Source organism: Dipteris shenzhenensis, chromosome 6, assembly GCF_047967505.1.
Source record: "Dipteris shenzhenensis isolate YYH24624 ecotype China chromosome 6, Dip_SZ_1.0, whole genome shotgun sequence".
In the NCBI taxonomy this organism is placed as follows: Eukaryota; Viridiplantae; Streptophyta; class Polypodiopsida; order Gleicheniales; family Dipteridaceae; genus Dipteris; species Dipteris shenzhenensis.
In genome coordinates this window covers 21,153,674-21,170,778 of record NC_141601.1, presented here as the reverse complement: position 1 = coordinate 21,170,778, position 17,105 = coordinate 21,153,674, and the positions used below count along the sequence as shown (strand labels likewise).

Sequence of the window (17,105 nt, the reverse complement as noted above, 5' to 3'; positions counted from 1 at the left end):
TGATCATGAGGTGTATTTGAAGAGAAATGCGGATGCTCTCACAATCATTGCACTTCATGTGGATGACCTTAGGCCAAGGTTAATCTTCGTAAATAGTTTGAAATGCATGATTTAGGATTCGTGCATAAAATAAATATAGGGAGGCATATTTCTCAACCAAACAAGGTATATTGTTAAGCAGTTTGGAATCTTGGATGCCATACCTCTAAGTACACCTATTGAGATCATCACAACATGCTCAAGTTGCTGAGTGTAGAATATTCAGATCCTACACTTTACCAACAAGTAATCAGTAAGCTCGTCTACTTGATGACATCGACATGGCCTGATATTTGCTATGCAATAGGGCTGTTGAGCCAATTTATGCCAAAGTCGTGTATCCACCATTGGAATGGGGTGGAGCGGTTTTTTAATACCTTAGTGGGACAGCCAATCATACGCTAGCATGTTTAAAAGAAATCCCACACACACAACCTTGACCTCAAAAAGAAATGAAGAGTTTTGTCACACCTATGTGGTAATGATGACGGAAGAGAATAACAACTTGCCCAAAAGATCATGGAGATTGCTTCAATGGATGGTCATTCACATCCAAATATTTTGGGAGAAGCAATCATCACCAAGGTGATCAATAGAATGATTAGCTCTATTAAAACCAATGGAGCTCAAGGTCTACTAATGGAAGAAGAGACATCTCGTTGTAATGAGCCTTCTTAATCCAAAATGATTGACTCGAATTAGAAATGGACATCCTCCCAATTATGAGCTTTCCATTATAACAAACCCTAGTACAGACAGGGAGGGATGAACACAAGAGGGAGGAATGCAGTTTGAATGAGAAAAAAAAGACTAGAACCAAGGGGCGAGAATACGTTTTTTTTTTTTTTTTGGGGGGGGGGGGGGTGAGATTTGATTGAGGAGGCAAGCTCAAGTAGAAAGCAAGGATTCTCCATAAACTCTCTTGCGAAAATGTCGCTCCTAGTTATACATGTATACTTATGAAATTTCTTGTACCCCTCCTAAATTTTTGAAGTGTTCAAATGCCAGCTGAAGGCAAAAGAAGGAAAAACCGCTCAAGAACTTGTAGCAATAAGCTATCTAAAAGACACAAAGAACCCAAGGACCAACATTAGCCTGTAGGTAGTGTAGCAAAAGACAAGAAAAACATAGTGTAGCAAAGGACAAGGAAAACAATATCAAGCATGCTTGCATGCAACTCTTCTTCTGATAAGGTTTTGCAAATGTCTTAAGTGCCTATATCATCTGCAGACAAATTCATAATTGACTCAGAACACCCAATCTAACTTAGCATGAAGACAAACCCCTCTGCCTATTTCTTGATGGTTACCAAAGATGGAAACTGCAAAAGGAACATTAAATCCAATTGCATAAGCTTTACAGTGTCAAAATTGATTCATGCTGCAGGGCTACTAAGAGGCACTTTATACTACTCATGGTCAAATCTAGCCCCCAAAAATGTTAAGACGTTCTCTCTCCCAAATCCTCCCTTTTGTCATCTTCAGCTCAGCTCCTTAAACTCATGTAAAAGTGCAAGGTTGTGTACATGTTTAGATCCCACTTTTCTTCTAGTGGCCTGAAAATATGACCAAAACAACAGAGTTTTAGGTCAACACCAATCCCACTTTTCCTCTAGTGGCCTGAAAATATGACCAAAACAACAGAGTTTTAGGTCAACACCAATCCCTTTATGTCATGAACATAAAGAGCAAGTACAAGCAAGTAGCAATTTAAAATCATGAAATGTGGAGGGCATGTAACAGTTTACTACCCGTGAGGCCTCTTGAACAGGGGCTCATTACAGAAAGGAAACCAAAACTAAATTCTACCATTTTATGCATCTCTAAATCATAAAAGACTGTCTACAGAAGTCGTAAGGGGAAGGGATTAAAGCATTTGTACGTAAAAGGAAAGCACAAGTCATTTTGAAGAGGAAATCACTACATTAAAACACCATTCCAACTTGGGAAAATACGTTAAACTATATATAATAAACATTTGGAGAACGAATAGACCATTATGCTTATGTTTGACAATAGGCGCACAATAAGCAAAAGTAAGCCATGACATGTGCGCGTGCGCGAGAGAGAGAGAGAGAGAGAGAGAGAGAGAGAGAGAGAGAGAGGTCCTGATTACGAAAGACGATAATGTGTTTCTTTGCTTCCAAAGTAGGTTCTGGATATAGTACAATACTTACAAGTGTGCTTACGATGAAAGCATGTTGAAATTTGATATATCTGGACATCTTTGAAGAAGCCAATTTTTGCCCACCATGAAAGCCGCACGTTAGAACTTAGTAAGCCATTACAATTCAAGATGATCTCTTGAATTTTGCACTCAGAGACCAAGTCCTTCAACCTGCCTGCCTTAAGCAGTTGTGGTCCTCAAAAGATCTCTGAAGATTTTGACTATGCAGACTGTTCTGTCACAAGTCACAGGCAAGCAAGATGAACACTTCAAAACTCCAAGATCATTGGAAGATGCCTGGGTGGGTTGTAGGGAGCCAATGCCTTGCTTCAATCATAAAGAAACATCCCTAGTGACATTTTGTCTTTTCTTTCCAAACCTATCTCTATGTGCAGAGGCTCATTTCCTGTGGAGTTATAGATCTTCCACAAGAATGCCAATACTGCATGTTTCCATTCGTGTTGGGAGACTGAAATATTGGATGTCTTGTTGCTTCTGTTGACATAGGTGAAAATAACTGGACCTTGGCTTTTGGTACAATGGGCTGCTTGTAAAAAAGGAGGTTTACCACCCATCGATCTATTGGATTCGTTTGAGTCTCTACTGCACCTTTACAGCTGCACAAAAAAAAAGGATTTACAGAGGTTAAGGCAAATACAACGTTCCAAGATTTAGAAAAGAGTTCAGATCCCGTAACAAAACATTATACTAAGTTGAGCTTTAAAAGAAAAGTTTAAGAAGTACGCTCATATATATTCATAATCACAGTATCCTGTAACTACACAAAATATATTAGGAAAGAAAAAGTACACAAATCAGAAGTTAACAACATTCTGCACTTTTCATGTGAGACAATCTATTGAGCTCTTGCCTTGCAGCAATGCATGAGTGCCCATGTGAGTGTATGATAACAAAAACACCGTACCATCCGTTACTCTCTGCTCTCGAATTCGGAAGCTGATCGTCATCGATGGAAATATGGTATCCAGATCCGTAGCTTCCAAGTTAAAGGGCAAAGAAAAATATGCACAACATGAATACTTGCAAGAGGCACATCTCAGTCCACCTCCAACCTAGATTTGGCGTGCCATCTACTCCCACTAATCTGCTTGGGGCCTCCTACTTCCCACCCTTCTAATCATCTCTCGCACAACTCCTCTTGTAGCTCAGACCATTTCTACATTGGTATCAGCGCAACAGTCTTGGGACCTGCTCTACTTCCTTTTCTTGGAGCTTGATTTGGGCCTCTGAACCATCCCCAATGTGTTGGGGACAGAAGAATTGTTCTTTCCTTGCAATAGAGGGGCTTTCAGCATTCACAAGAGTGGCAAAACACACGAAACTCAAAACCAGAGACTGACCCAAGTGGTGTACCACAAGCAGTAGCAACACACACACACACAAGTGGCACATGGCATGCAAAGGATATATGAGACACAGCATGGGCAGCACAATAAGGATGCCTTCATGCTATAGGATTTGTCATGGCTCCTCCACATTACACTCCAACTGAAGGTTCTCCATCCAATTGCTAGCTCCAATTTTACAATCCGATCTACTGGTCATTGTCAGGGGGAGGTAGCTGCAGTACAGGCCACGTCTTCCAGCTGCCAGCCTAAAGGACTAGCTCCTCATCACCTTGTTACGTCAATCCTTCATTACTAGCATGCCTTCCTTCATTCCTGAACACCAGGGAGCATTCAACACTCCCTCTCAGCCATACCCTTGGATTGAGATCTTACAGGTAGCAGGCCTCACTCTCAACCTACTTGGCTTGAGGCCTTTACGAGATCAGGGATCCCACTTCTAATTAATAGGATTATGAGGATCAGATGGGGATGCCCTGGTCTTTGAAGTTCATACTGGAGGCAGGTCATCAAAGTCTACTGATGATATACTTTTGCATATTGCATTTCAGCCTGTCACGATTGTAGGTCATGTGGAACAGCCTGTCACTACTCAATGATTCAAGGACATGTAATTGTCTCAAGTGCATTCAGCTAGCACATCCTGTACTCTTTATTGACTTTGGCCTATTTCTACCTTTTGTAAGTTATTGGTTTGTGGACAGCCTATCCCTTAGTCACATCTTTTGCACACTATATGGGCATGGGGGCCCAAGAGGCAACTTTGTAAACCTCTCCAAGACATGTCATTTGAGAGGATAGGCGATGCGTATGGACAAGCAGAGACTTTTGCCCTTAATATGACAATGTTGTAACCACTAGTGAAGGAAAGCACAATGCAATGAGTAATCATGGCAATGGTGGATCACATGCCTATTCAAATGATCAGGTGCTATTGACTCCCATGGACACATGGAAATGATAATTTCATCAGGAACCAAACTGATTAGAGAAGATAGAAGCATGCAGATTTGATGGATAAAATAAAATGGCACAGCCTTGCAGGTGTATCTTATCTGTTCACACAATTGCAAACGCCCTCGAGTACATGGTGGAATTTGAAAGAGACAACCAAAATGATGAAGACGACGGAAAGCAAAAGGGAGATGGCTGTCATCAAAACCCCAAACATAATCCTTACTTTGCATCCAATCCAAGTCATTCAATTAGACATCGACAGGTACAAAAGAAGGGTGTGAATTAAATGGTGTGCAGAAGAAGATATGAACCCTGTAGGGGAGTTGTATCTTTGCAGAATAATTAAAATTCATGTGTCAAACCAGATTTCAAAAACAAACAAGCCCTACAATGAACCAACCCTTAAAAAACAAGGTGGCATCTAACACTGCTCTTGCAGCGTACTTAGAGCTAATTGACAATTTTAACACTTATCCTGCAAAGTACTTAGAGCTGATTGACAATTTTAATGGGAGATTACATATATCAAAATCATGAATTGTGACAACACAGAGGCTATGCTCCTGCTGCTGTAATATATAAGAGAGAGAGAGAGAGAGAGAGAGAGAGAGATTTTGTCAGTACAAATCAGGAGCCGAAACGACTCATCAGATGTCAATCAGGGATCGAACACACACACACACGCACAAAACACAAACCAGAGCCTAAACCACTGAGACCCATGCAAGTTTTACAAAACTTGGTGGGGAGGATAGCTTACACGTGGGGGCAGAGAGAAAGAGAGAAGGGAAAGGGGGGGGGGGGGGGGGGGGGGAGAGGATCTCTCTATGATGTGTGACTGCATGTGCACATGCGTGTGGTGGTAAATTGTAATGCCCACGTGAATGTGCACCATGTTTTAGGTCGGGGCTACTTACTGCATGCATGTATTGCAAAAAGATCTATAATACATGAGAATGTCTTGAGGTAGCAAAAATACCTTATTCTGGAAAACAAATTATTTGACCCGAGCTTGTTGGCCATGGCACTTTCAGCTTCATTCTGTCGCTCTTTAGCACTTCTAGCCAGACGGTATAGAGCATCCCGAATGCAAATTCTTGTTTGCTCATTTAACTGTAGGACCTTATAAAAAAACTTTTAGAGTTCTCCCAGGATTGGGCTTTTTTGAAAACATCAATTGTAAATCATTAATTGCACTAGAAATCCACAGAGAACATAGACCTACTTGTGTTATGGTATTTTCCAGTTGCTTGAGCAATGTGGCCTCCATACATTCACCGACAAAAGAATTGTCCTTTCCTTTCACTGCTGTTAAGCTTGATAGGCATCCAACAACTGGTGCCTTTGACAGTGAATGCATAGGCTGGGCAAGGGGGTGCTGGACTACACTGCTTTCTGATGATAGGCATTGGTCCTGGTAACAGTGTCAGTGATGTAAGTGGAGTACCCTGATGGACTGCACTACATCCTATCAATAAATAAGTTTTGACAGGAGGTTTGATACACACCTCACAATGGGATTTGAATTGTTGATGCTGATATGTAAAGTTCAGCTCCTGCTGGGTACACCCAAATGTGTATGAGTTTGGCGCTTGGACCAGGGTAACAGGGGGGGCGGAAACAACTATGGGTAACAATGCAGATGTCTGATGTTTTGCTTGATTCATCTGTAAAGACTCCGCTCCTCCAGGTAGACTGGTGGGACTTTGGGACATCAAGGGTATTGGTGTATGCAACATGGGCACCAATGTTGCCAAGTTTTGGCTTACACTGTCACGAGTACCAGTAGAGGATGAAGACATACGAATGAGCTTGTGAAGTGGATACTTCTTGGCCCTCCCTTCAGCCCGTCTTTTACTCACGGCAAGACGTCTAGCCCGACTCGCCTGCTGTCACAAGATATTTTCTTTGGTCAGGAAAGCATAAAATTAGTACACCGAACTTGCCAGTCACCACAGATCATTCCATGCTTCCAGGAGGCGGGTGCTTACATCTACACAACAAACTTAATGGAGAGAAAGCTCTAAAGCAATACCTGAGCCCGGTCTGTTTTCATTTGAGAGGATAACCTTGCTGAATCAGCAAGCTTGCTTTGTGGATTCATAGTAACAATGTTGCTTTCCTCAACTTTAGAAGTGTACTGCTGCAAATGCTGCACAATAGGTCAGTTTAAGTGTCAGACATCCTATGCCCTGTCTTTAAAAACTCTATAGGTTAAGGAAAGGTTTGAATGGACATGCACCTTTCCTCTATTGAGGCTCCCACGCACATTAGATATAGGTTGAGACATGTGCCAGGCTAGCTTCATATCAGGCTCTGTACAAACATGCTGTGACACAGTCATCTGACTCTTTGTATCAGTTGATGAACACAGGTTCATGGTGCCTACATTCCTAGTTCCTGTAAGGCTGAAACGATGATGACTTGTGGCATCGACCTTTTCCTCACACACTCCACGTGTGTCATTTAAGGGCTGTGAAATGCCAAATTTTTGCAGCCCACAATCCAGTAGAGAAGGGAGAGAAGGAGGCACTATGTCTTTCACCGGAGTTTCATCCAACATCTCCCCAAAGGTAGATGGCCTGCTGTAGGTACAAGGCACCACCAGCAAGTGCTATTAGTACCTCTAGATGGACCATCAGCACCTAAAATAAATATATGAATACACACACAAACACACACACACATGCACGCACACGCTCACACACACACATGCAAGCACACGCTCACACACGCGCACGCACGCACTTATTTGTACATATAGAATCCCATCATAGACTCACAAAAGCGGACAAGAGTACAAAAAAGAGAATACCTTTATGGCTTTAAATCTTTAAACTGTACCAAAATGATTGTAAGAGACAGTTACATTCTAGATTTGCTTAATCCCATGGGTTGTGTTTAAATCCCATCATCTTGGGCAGTACTTGAAAACTTTGCTGGCTTAACCGTACAAGACAGAAAAAGCTACTCCATATCTATTTACTAATTTCAGCTTATGGATAAAGAGAAGGACATTACTTAGCATTGTCTTCTACATCGTCCATATGGCCAACAGCATCCCAGTTGCAATCTGTTAAAACCTCCTGTTCGTGGCTGCTAATATGAGTTGTACAGTCTCCCCTATCAGAGTTTTTAGGGATCAAACCCACATTATTTGGGGCTGTTGCAGCGATCATATCGGAATCTCCACAAATGGAATCAGCCATAAACATGTCAACTTCTCCATTCAAGATCTGTTCAGATTGCAGCAACAGACCATCATTGTACAGTGCATACCCATCCTCACTTGGAGGGATGGATGAGACACTTTCACTGGGGAAAGTACTGTCTAATACGGATGCAAGGTCTGAAGCATTCATGCTCTCCCATTGACAAGTAGCCAGAGAATCATCATGTGACAGATTGGGGGAATCTGTCCTTGAACTGGACTCGCAGAGTGTTGGACTGGCATCGTGCTTGTTGCTGCCGTGCATTTTGTCACCGAGCTGTAGAGATTCCGAACGTTCCATAGACACCATGACAGATGAATTTGATTTGGAGTCTGAATCATCTGTACCGTCTAACTGCACCAGATTTTCAAGAGGATCTATTTCTCCCAATCCCGTCCAGACAAAGTCATCGAACTGTCAACATCAAAACGGAAACGCCAAAATTTTAGAAGTTACTATTGGCACTCATTCTTTTAAAAGCGAACGGACAAGCTTGTTTAAATAACTTAGAGCTGCTACATCTACATGCTAAAGCAGCTTAATGAAACCATCGGGCATACTCAAAGCTACGCTACATTCGACAGAGCCAATTTCCGAACACGACAATCCTGGTCAGGCAATCGAAAGCTTATACATCCCATACGGACCACTTGATCTTGACGTTTGGCATCCACTGCTACGACTTGGAGCGAAAGAACGTTCAGATCGAAGTCTTGGGAAGTGTTAAAGAGTCGGGAAACCTAGGCTCGGGTTACAGTATACAGGATTCGCTTTCAACTTCAGGGCTCGGAGGTGATGAGGGTTCCCAAGAAGTTAGTAAGCAAGATGTCCAATGACCAGTCCAATCTACTCTGAAATCTTCCTGAAAACCTCTAAGAGGTACACAAAAATTTAAAGTCACTTATACCTGAATTTGAGTATCAAATTTTAAGTATCGCACAGATTAGTCGGCAAGCAAGTACGGTACGTAGATCACCTGACTCGCAAATCAAAGAAGCCATATAGATTCGAAGAAAAACCTGAGTTATAGACGGCCAACCCGTGAGAGAACATTCCATCCCCTGAACGCTAACGGCTGACATCTCGCTCCAAGCACGGGCTTTGAACTGACCTGCATGAGGTACAAATTCAGCAGCATTATATGAGGAATCTGGAGAAGATCGGCTTAAAACATGTCAAGGGCGACGACAGTACAAGGTTCTTTGAAAACCGAAAACACGGCAAATCACCTGGGTTAGACAAAGAGGGGGGATACAATAAAGCGCGAGGACTGTAGTAGAGCAGAGTGAGATCACTGCTTGAGGAGGGAATTTGGCAGCAGGGATCAGGGGAGAAGCAGACTGAGGCACAACAAGAGGAGAACTGGTATGGGTGAAGGAGGAGGGCAAATGGTGCTCAAAGATGCAGGAGGGATGCAGGGGCAGAAGATGAAAAGTGGGGGGAGAGGAGATGAGAGGGGCAAGGGGAAGCAGGGAGGTTGGAGGGATGAAATGGGTGAAGATTTGGGGTGCCGAGATTTACAGGCCTCACAAGAAGAGATGGAGAAGAGGGGATTTTGGGTGAAGGGGGGAGGGCAGAGAAGCAGAGATTTTGGTAAGCGACAGGAAAGCAATTGGAGCTTGGAGGGATGAAATGGGTGAAGACACAAAGAGGGAATTGGAGCTGAAAAGTGAGATTTGGGGGTGAGCTCGAAATGCAAGCAGAAGAAGAGAGGAGGGAGCAAAAGCGAGAGTTTTGGGGTGAAGATCGTGAAGCAGAGATTTTGATGGTGAAATTGGTAGGAGACAGGACAGCAAATTGGAGCTCGGAGGGATGAAATGAGTGAAGAGAAGAGGCAATTTTGAGATGAGATGCTCAAAATTGTAAGCAGAAGAAAGAGCAGATGAGTGAAAGTGGGAGTTTTTGGGGGTGAAGAAGACGACGGGAATTTTGTGTGGCTGGGAATTCGCCGGGAGTTTATACCGGCAAAATCCGTCTTGCCCACCTCAAAACTTTCATTTGGGTTTCGAAATCCGACGAACCCAAATCGCCATTTTGCCAAAATTAAGCGACCCTCTTCTGCAGATGACTCAGATCTCGTCCCCAATTCAACTGCCGGATTCCCACCTACGTCGGCAATTTAAACGTCCTTCGCTGGGAAAATGCATTTGGATTTCGAAACCGACAGACCCCTATCCAAAATTAAGCGACCCACGGCCACATCGTCGGATCGTCCCAAATTCACCCGACGTCGGGAATTTAATTCGCCCGGAAAATCGCTCGCCCACCTCAAAATTCCCGTTCGTGTTTCGAAATCCGACGGACCCAAATCGCCATCGTGCCGAAATTCGGCAACCCACATTGTCAGATCCGTCATCTTCCGGCAGAGACTGCCGGCAACGCAAATTTCCCAACTTCCCGGCCATCCACTTCCTCTTCGGGTAACCGGCCCGTGGTCCTTATCCCGACACGTGGCCAGCTCGGCGCGCCGCGCATCCCGCCCGCTAGCCCTGCACCGCACACGTGGCACCCCCGAGATTCGCAACTCGTGGCTCTCCTTCGCTATCAAATGCGGGCTTCCCATAGGATGGGGCTCCCTGCACGTGGTCCGTATCCACGTGGCGTTTCCTCATTGTGTTCCCGCCCTTTACAACGGTAGTAGTTATCCATAGCCACCGTCACCCGTGCTCGAGCCCATTTTTTAATTTAAACTTGGCTCCATCTAACAAGGCTTCAAGGCTGGCCGCTCAGTCATCCCTAGTCGCTTGTTCCAATCAATCTTTTCACTCGCCTTTATGCTTTTTATCTTAATTAACATTATTTTGACACGGTAATTTATAATTTTAGTTAAATCAAAGTCAAAATTACAATTCATTAACCTTTAGCTGCCCAATTCCTTCAAAGCACCTCCCACATTACACTCGATGACTATCAAAAAGTTAATCTTGTACCCTCCCTAAAACCCCGAAAGTTTCGGGTTGCTCGACCCCTTCACCATGGGTCTTTTTCCCTTTGCTTCTGGTCAAGTTGACCATGTTAGAAAGAAGGTTAGTGCTTAATTTTGTGTTATTTATTAATGAGCATTAAGGGTTGTCTATCTTACTACCTCAAGTGCTCTTCCTTTCACTAAAGCAAAGGCCATACTGGTTTTGCCACCTTGTCTTTGTTGATTAAAATTATTTTGAGTGACCCTCGCAAAGTCAAAACTATAATTTATTAACCAAGGCCTAGGGCCACTAGCCCTCTTATAGGCCAATTTTTATAATCTGGTCCCTTTTTCTAGGACCGCCATCTTAATATGCTCGGCCTTTTATTTATTTATTTATTAGAAAAAAGGCTGCAAAAAGTTAATCCTCTTGTCTGTTTGAAACCCCTTTTAACCTAGTGGATGAGCATAATAAATAAAGGTAGTAATACTTCATGACCCCTTTAATTCATGATAGCAAAGTTCCTCACTATGTAAATAAACTATAATTATATAATGTTTCATACACATGCATAACCCTTCTATGGCATCCTACATGCAATGTGCACCAAATACATTAAAAGTTTAAATTAAAAAGAGGGTAGGGCTGAGTTAATTCAATCTACTGTGTCTCAAGAGGCTCCCTTCATACGAGCTTCATACCGGGTTAACATTGGCCCATTTAGAAAGTCTTCTCCTGACAAGCAGCACCACATGTATTATCTTCCATAGCAGGAAATCTACCTTCCCAATCCTGCATCCTCTCCAAATGTCGTTAAATCTATCATGAAATCATTTGAATCCCCTTCTTAATTTCCACTTAGCATTTAACCCCAACCAAGTCGGGGTGAATCAAGTAGAATATTATATCCAGTTTGGCCAAAATTTTCTTAAGAATAGCCTTCCCTATACACCAATGATTAATCATCCATTTGTTAGGGATAATATGGTGTTGGTTAGCCAACCCTCCTACACCCTATTCAGAATTACAATCGTCAGATTAACTTATAGGCATTTAAGCCAAATTCATGTTTGATGACACGAGTTGATTTCCAATCAGCTCTCTGGAGTCCCAAATATGTGTCCATCTACGAATGCCTTTCCTATGCATACCTCTGGCCCTTGCTAGATCAATAGAGGCCAATGGCATACATCCGTTTTTAACAGCCAACCCCCATCAAATGGCTTCTCAAAGACTTCCATCCCCCAGGCCCGGTTTACCTTTCCATTTCAACTTAAGACATTTTTTCCATGCAGATATCAGGTCAGAGGCTAGATCAGAACCACATACCAAGTAAGCCCATGCCAGTACCCACCTTATACCCTTTTCTTTGTTCAGTAAACCATTTAACCATGTGAACCCAAGGGGCCTTACTTTCCCATAGCTTAGGCATCCATTTCCTATTAATGCATTATTATGTGTTTCCATGTTAAGAATCTGAAAGCCACCCTTTGATTTGGGTAGTTTCATCAGGTCCTGGGAGATGGCTACCCCCCTCTTCTACCCAAAGAAATGCTCTGAATAATTTCTCAATCTTTGCCCAATGAGATCTCTTAAAACTCCAAATAGTAGCCAAGTATGTGGTTGACGGAGAGAGGATGTACGAAACGTTGGCATATCAACAAATATCACCTTAATGAAGAAGATAAGTGTTGGTAATACCATATGGATTATTAGGTGTTGTTAATTCAAGATCATTAAACATAGTTTGTTGTTCGTATTAAAAGCAATGAGTATGGTAAAGCGTTATTATCATTTGAGTTGGGTTGTTGTTGTTATGTTGTGAACTAGATGAGAGGTTATCTCTGAGGTGCACGCAAGCATCTCCATTTCCACATTTCCATTGAAGCATTATTTCCTCCCCTTCTCATGCCTCTCTTAATATCATAACAAAGTGTGGAGTAAGTAATTTTAATTGATCAAGCATATTATGATCATATTTTATGTTCCACCATAGGAAAGAGAACTGACACATTAAGAGCAACAACTACTAGGAGATTATTCCTTAATTACATGACTTGTTTACCAACAAATAAAGAAGCGTTTGGTAGTTGATGTAGAAGAAGATATGATTTTAATGCCTATACTTCCTCATGGCATACAACATGGCTTCCTTTCCTTTTATTAGTAGTAATTCCTTTTAGCATTGTTGATCTATCAATTCACAAGCAATATATGGTAATCCAATTTGTACTCTTGAGCTTGAGTGAGGATTCACCTAATGGTATCATTTGAAGCATCAATATGGACATTAAAAACTCCAAATTGGATGGTCTAATTGTTTGGAAGGATGTCATACAGTCACTCACGCATTCAAATTTTACAAGGAATTTTTAACATGTGGTCGGTTCTAAGTGAGCAAAGTCTAAGACAAAGCTCTTGTAGTATCCTACATGCCTCACAAACTGTTGAACACCTTTAGAAATTTCAAATATGATACCTCTTAATGACTTAGTCACTTGTTCCAATCAATCTTTTTACCACACTTCTCACTTTTATACTTCTTGATTAAAATTATTTTGACACTATAATTTATCATTTACGCAAAGAAAAAGTCAAAATTATGATTTATTAGCTATAGCTGCCCAATTCCTTGAAAGCATCTCGCACATTACACGCGATGACTATTAAGGAGACAAAAAGTTAATCGTGTATGCTTTCTAAAACCCTTTAAGCTCCCTTTGATTTTGGTCAAGTTGATTGTGTTGGAAAAAAGGTTAGCACTTAAGTTGGTGGATTTGTTAATGAGCATTAAGGGTTGCCTATCTTACTACCTCGACTGCTCTTCCTTTCATTAAAGCAGGGCCATACTGGCTTTGCCACCTTGTAATTCTTGATTAAAATTATTTTGTCACAATAATTTATCATTTAGTTACAAGAATTTTCGCAAAGTCAAAACCATAATTTATTAACGAAAGCCACTCAAATCCTTGAAAGCACCTCCCACATACACACCATGAATGAAAAGGCTACTAAAACTTAATCCTCTTATCTCTTTGAAACCCCTTTCAACCTAGTGGATGAACATAATAAATAAAGGTAGTAATACTTGACGATCCCTTTATAAAGTAGCATTGGGTTGAGATATAGGTCTTTTTGGGTGGTGCACATACGTACTTACAAGGAGGGGGAAATAATTTTCCATGAGTGAGGGTCTTTAAGGATTAAAAAAAATAGAAAAAAGGATCCTTTTTTTACAAGGAGGATATGGTCACATGTATATAAGGATATTTTTCGAGGGTAGTGATACTAGAACTTTGTATTATGTGCACCCCATGAAACCTTCCAAATTCTCTCTCTCTCTCTCTCTCTCTCTCTCTCTCGGGGGTCACGCTTATGTGCATGTGCATGTGTGTACGTCACGTGCAAACATATGTACACTTGCACTCGTATGTAGGCATGCACATTGTGTATTTATGTGTGTATGCATGCGCACGTGCATGTGTCTATGCATGTGTGTCTGTACGCGCACATGCACGCTACACATGCAAGTGCATGGACATAGTGATTGCATCCATTTCTGCATCTCAGCTCAGTGACCTAAGTATGAAATAGAAGGATGAATAGTCAATCAAAAGGTGATCTTTTGTGAAACTAATGGATGGATTTTATGGAAAAATTGGTGGCTATGTATTTGCTGTATAAATGTTGTTGCTATAGGAACTATTGGGATTTTCAATATTTGATCCTTGAAATGAATTAAATTGTTGTATTCTTTCTCTGTATGAATAGTCATTACTATTATGGTAATCTCTTAGAATTTTATCAACAAATATCACCTTAATGAAGAAGATAAGTGTTGGCAATACCATATGGATTATTAGGTGCTGTTAATTCAAGAGCATTAGATATAGATTTTTGTTCCTATAAAACAACATAAGATTAGCAATGAGTATGGTAAAGAGTCTTTATCATTTCAGTTGGGTAACAGTTCACAATGTTGTGAACTAGATGAGAGGTTATCTCTGAGGTGGATGTAAGCCACCAATACATTATTTCCTCACCTTCTCATGCCTCTCTTAATATCATACCAAAGTGTGGAGTAAGTAATTGATCAAGCATATTATGATCATGCTTTATGTCCCACCATAGAAAAAGAGAACTAACACATTAAGAGCAATCACTATTAGGAGATTATTCCTTAATTGCATGACTTGTTTACCAAATAAAGCAGCACTTGGCGGTTGATGTAGAAGGAGATGTGATTTCCAAGTAAGTAATGTTTATACATCCTCATCTCATATACCATAGCCATTCCTTCCCTTTTAGTAAACTAATAATTCCTTTTAGCATTGTTGATCTATATATCCACAAAGCAAATAAGGCAATTTAATTTGTACTTGTTGATCTATCAATTTGCAAAGCAAATAGGGTTATCCAATTTCCAGCTTGAGTGATAGCAGTTGCTTGGAGCAAAGTGGCATAACTTCACATCCTTAATGAGCTCCTGGATTATGAAAGGGTTTTTTTTTTGCACTTCTAATAGTAATCTCACTAATTGGAGCTTTTTTCTATAGAAACTAACCTTAGCAAATGTCATAACGAGCTAGTCGGTGCTATGGATGATGGAGGTGCTATGTGGATGACTATTATGAGGTGAAAACTACACTTGCATGTTCCTAGATTCTATATTGAACACATTGAGAGAGAGAGAGAGAGTCCATGGGAGGCCCTCACGGGCCTCTGAGACAAAGTATAGCAAATGGAAACCCTCAAAGGGAAGAAGCAAAAGGGTGCACTAGGGCCCTTGCTGAGCACTATGCTAATCTAAGCTATAACTATGTAGCTCAAATGATCAAAACAAAAAATTGGAGCTAGAAAGCTGAAAAGCTAAGACTCAGTAGCCAAAACTCGGCACCGCGTGGCTCTCCGGTGGGATGCAAAGATATCTTGGATTTGCACCTGTCGAGCTCTCTCCCGCTGTGGCAGAGGGCATGGTCTCCTCGACCTCTATATCAGATAGCATGGAGGACATGTCAAGTGGCATTTGCATTGGGAGATCATAGAGTGCTCTCGCATATGTGTGCCAAACCCCTGGGCCCATGATGGGAATAGGGGCTTCCCCTCAGACAAAAGCCCTCATCCAATGGTAGTGTCCCCTCCTTGAAATGATGATCAGATTAACTCGTGTACATAAACTATTGCTGTGCTTTCTTAAATTTGTTTTGGGAGCTATAGCTTCTTATGGCTCTTCTTTGCATGCATGCATTCCACTTGTAGTTCTTGAACTCAAGCCCCAAGCATTTGGAGGTTGTTACATGGTTGTTAAGACACCAGTGTCTTATGATAAGGCACTTAAGACACGTTTAGACATGTTGAAAATTTTTATAAACTTGAAAGACCTAAACTTTTGGACTTTGGCACCTTTGACTTTGGATATTGAACTTTGGCTTTGCAAATTTGCCATTTGTACACATATCGTGGCCCATTCGCCCTCCCTGCTTCAAAATTCCATGTTGTTGTATGAATATCTTGTCTCTTGTCTGACTGTCTGAATCTACCATACAACCTATACGGGTCTTCTGTTTGCCTTGTGTGGATCTTCCATTTGCCCGGTGTAGATATGTCATACAACTACCATATGTTGTATGGATCTACCATACATCTTCCATATGGTCAAGCTTTTGCCTCACCCTGCATGACGACTTGGCCATCCTTCACATGTTAATGGTAGTAGAGTATTCTAAGCTAGAACCTCTGATAGAAACAAATAGCAAACAATCAAGGAAGAAGAAAAAGGGTGTACAACGTTAGAAGGCTAAGGTGGAGCACTTCAATAAGTTTGAAAGAATGCAAGCCAGAGTGGTGGAACATTTAACCAAGCACGTTGAACCTTTGGAACCACCAAAATAACAATGGGATCCAAAGGGCCTTGAAGGTGTATGTACGACACAGGAACCACTCTTTGAAAAAAAAATGCCCATTCCAGAAAATTGGATCTTGCCTTGGCAAGACAAGAAGAAAAGCCTAAGTACATCAGTGTGAACAACTCATTCAAGAGGAAGAAAAAGAACTCATTGCTAATGGAATGCAAGGATTGCATGGCGATCTCCCCTAGAGTTGCAGTACATACCATACCAATTAGGGAAGGATCAAAGGACACCAATTGGGTGTCACCAATGTGATTGTCCCAATGAAAAACAAAAAGCTGATAATATGTGTGAATCTCAAGAATGTCAATTCAGCAACAATCAAACATCACTACCCTCTACCATCGATTGACACAATTTTGGAACGAGTAGTGGGGTCAGAAGTATGTAGTTACTTGGATGGGTTCAACAAGTATAATCAAGTACAAATAGTTCCTCAGGATCAAGCAAAGACTACCCTTGCCACAGAATGGGAAACTTTTGCATACAAAGTCATACCATTTGGATTATGTAATGCCCTAGCCACTTTTCCAAGGATCATGTACACCA

At 41.4% G+C, this 17,105-nt stretch overlaps 1 pseudogene across 1 annotated transcript; it reads right to left on the bottom strand.

Annotated features, from left to right (window-relative positions):
* Positions 1-1,963: 1,963 nt before the first annotated feature.
* Positions 1,964-9,812, bottom strand: LOC147900916 (uncharacterized; annotated as a pseudogene). The gene is made up of 9 exons (XR_015541146.1): positions 8,971-9,812; positions 8,761-8,852; positions 7,551-8,155; positions 6,772-7,114; positions 6,565-6,681; positions 6,038-6,418; positions 5,755-5,943; positions 5,509-5,642; positions 1,964-2,822 (listed from the first exon to the last, which is right to left on the bottom strand). The product of XR_015541146.1 is annotated as an uncharacterized LOC147900916 (transcript).
* Between the last annotated feature and the right edge of the window lie 7,293 nt (positions 9,813-17,105).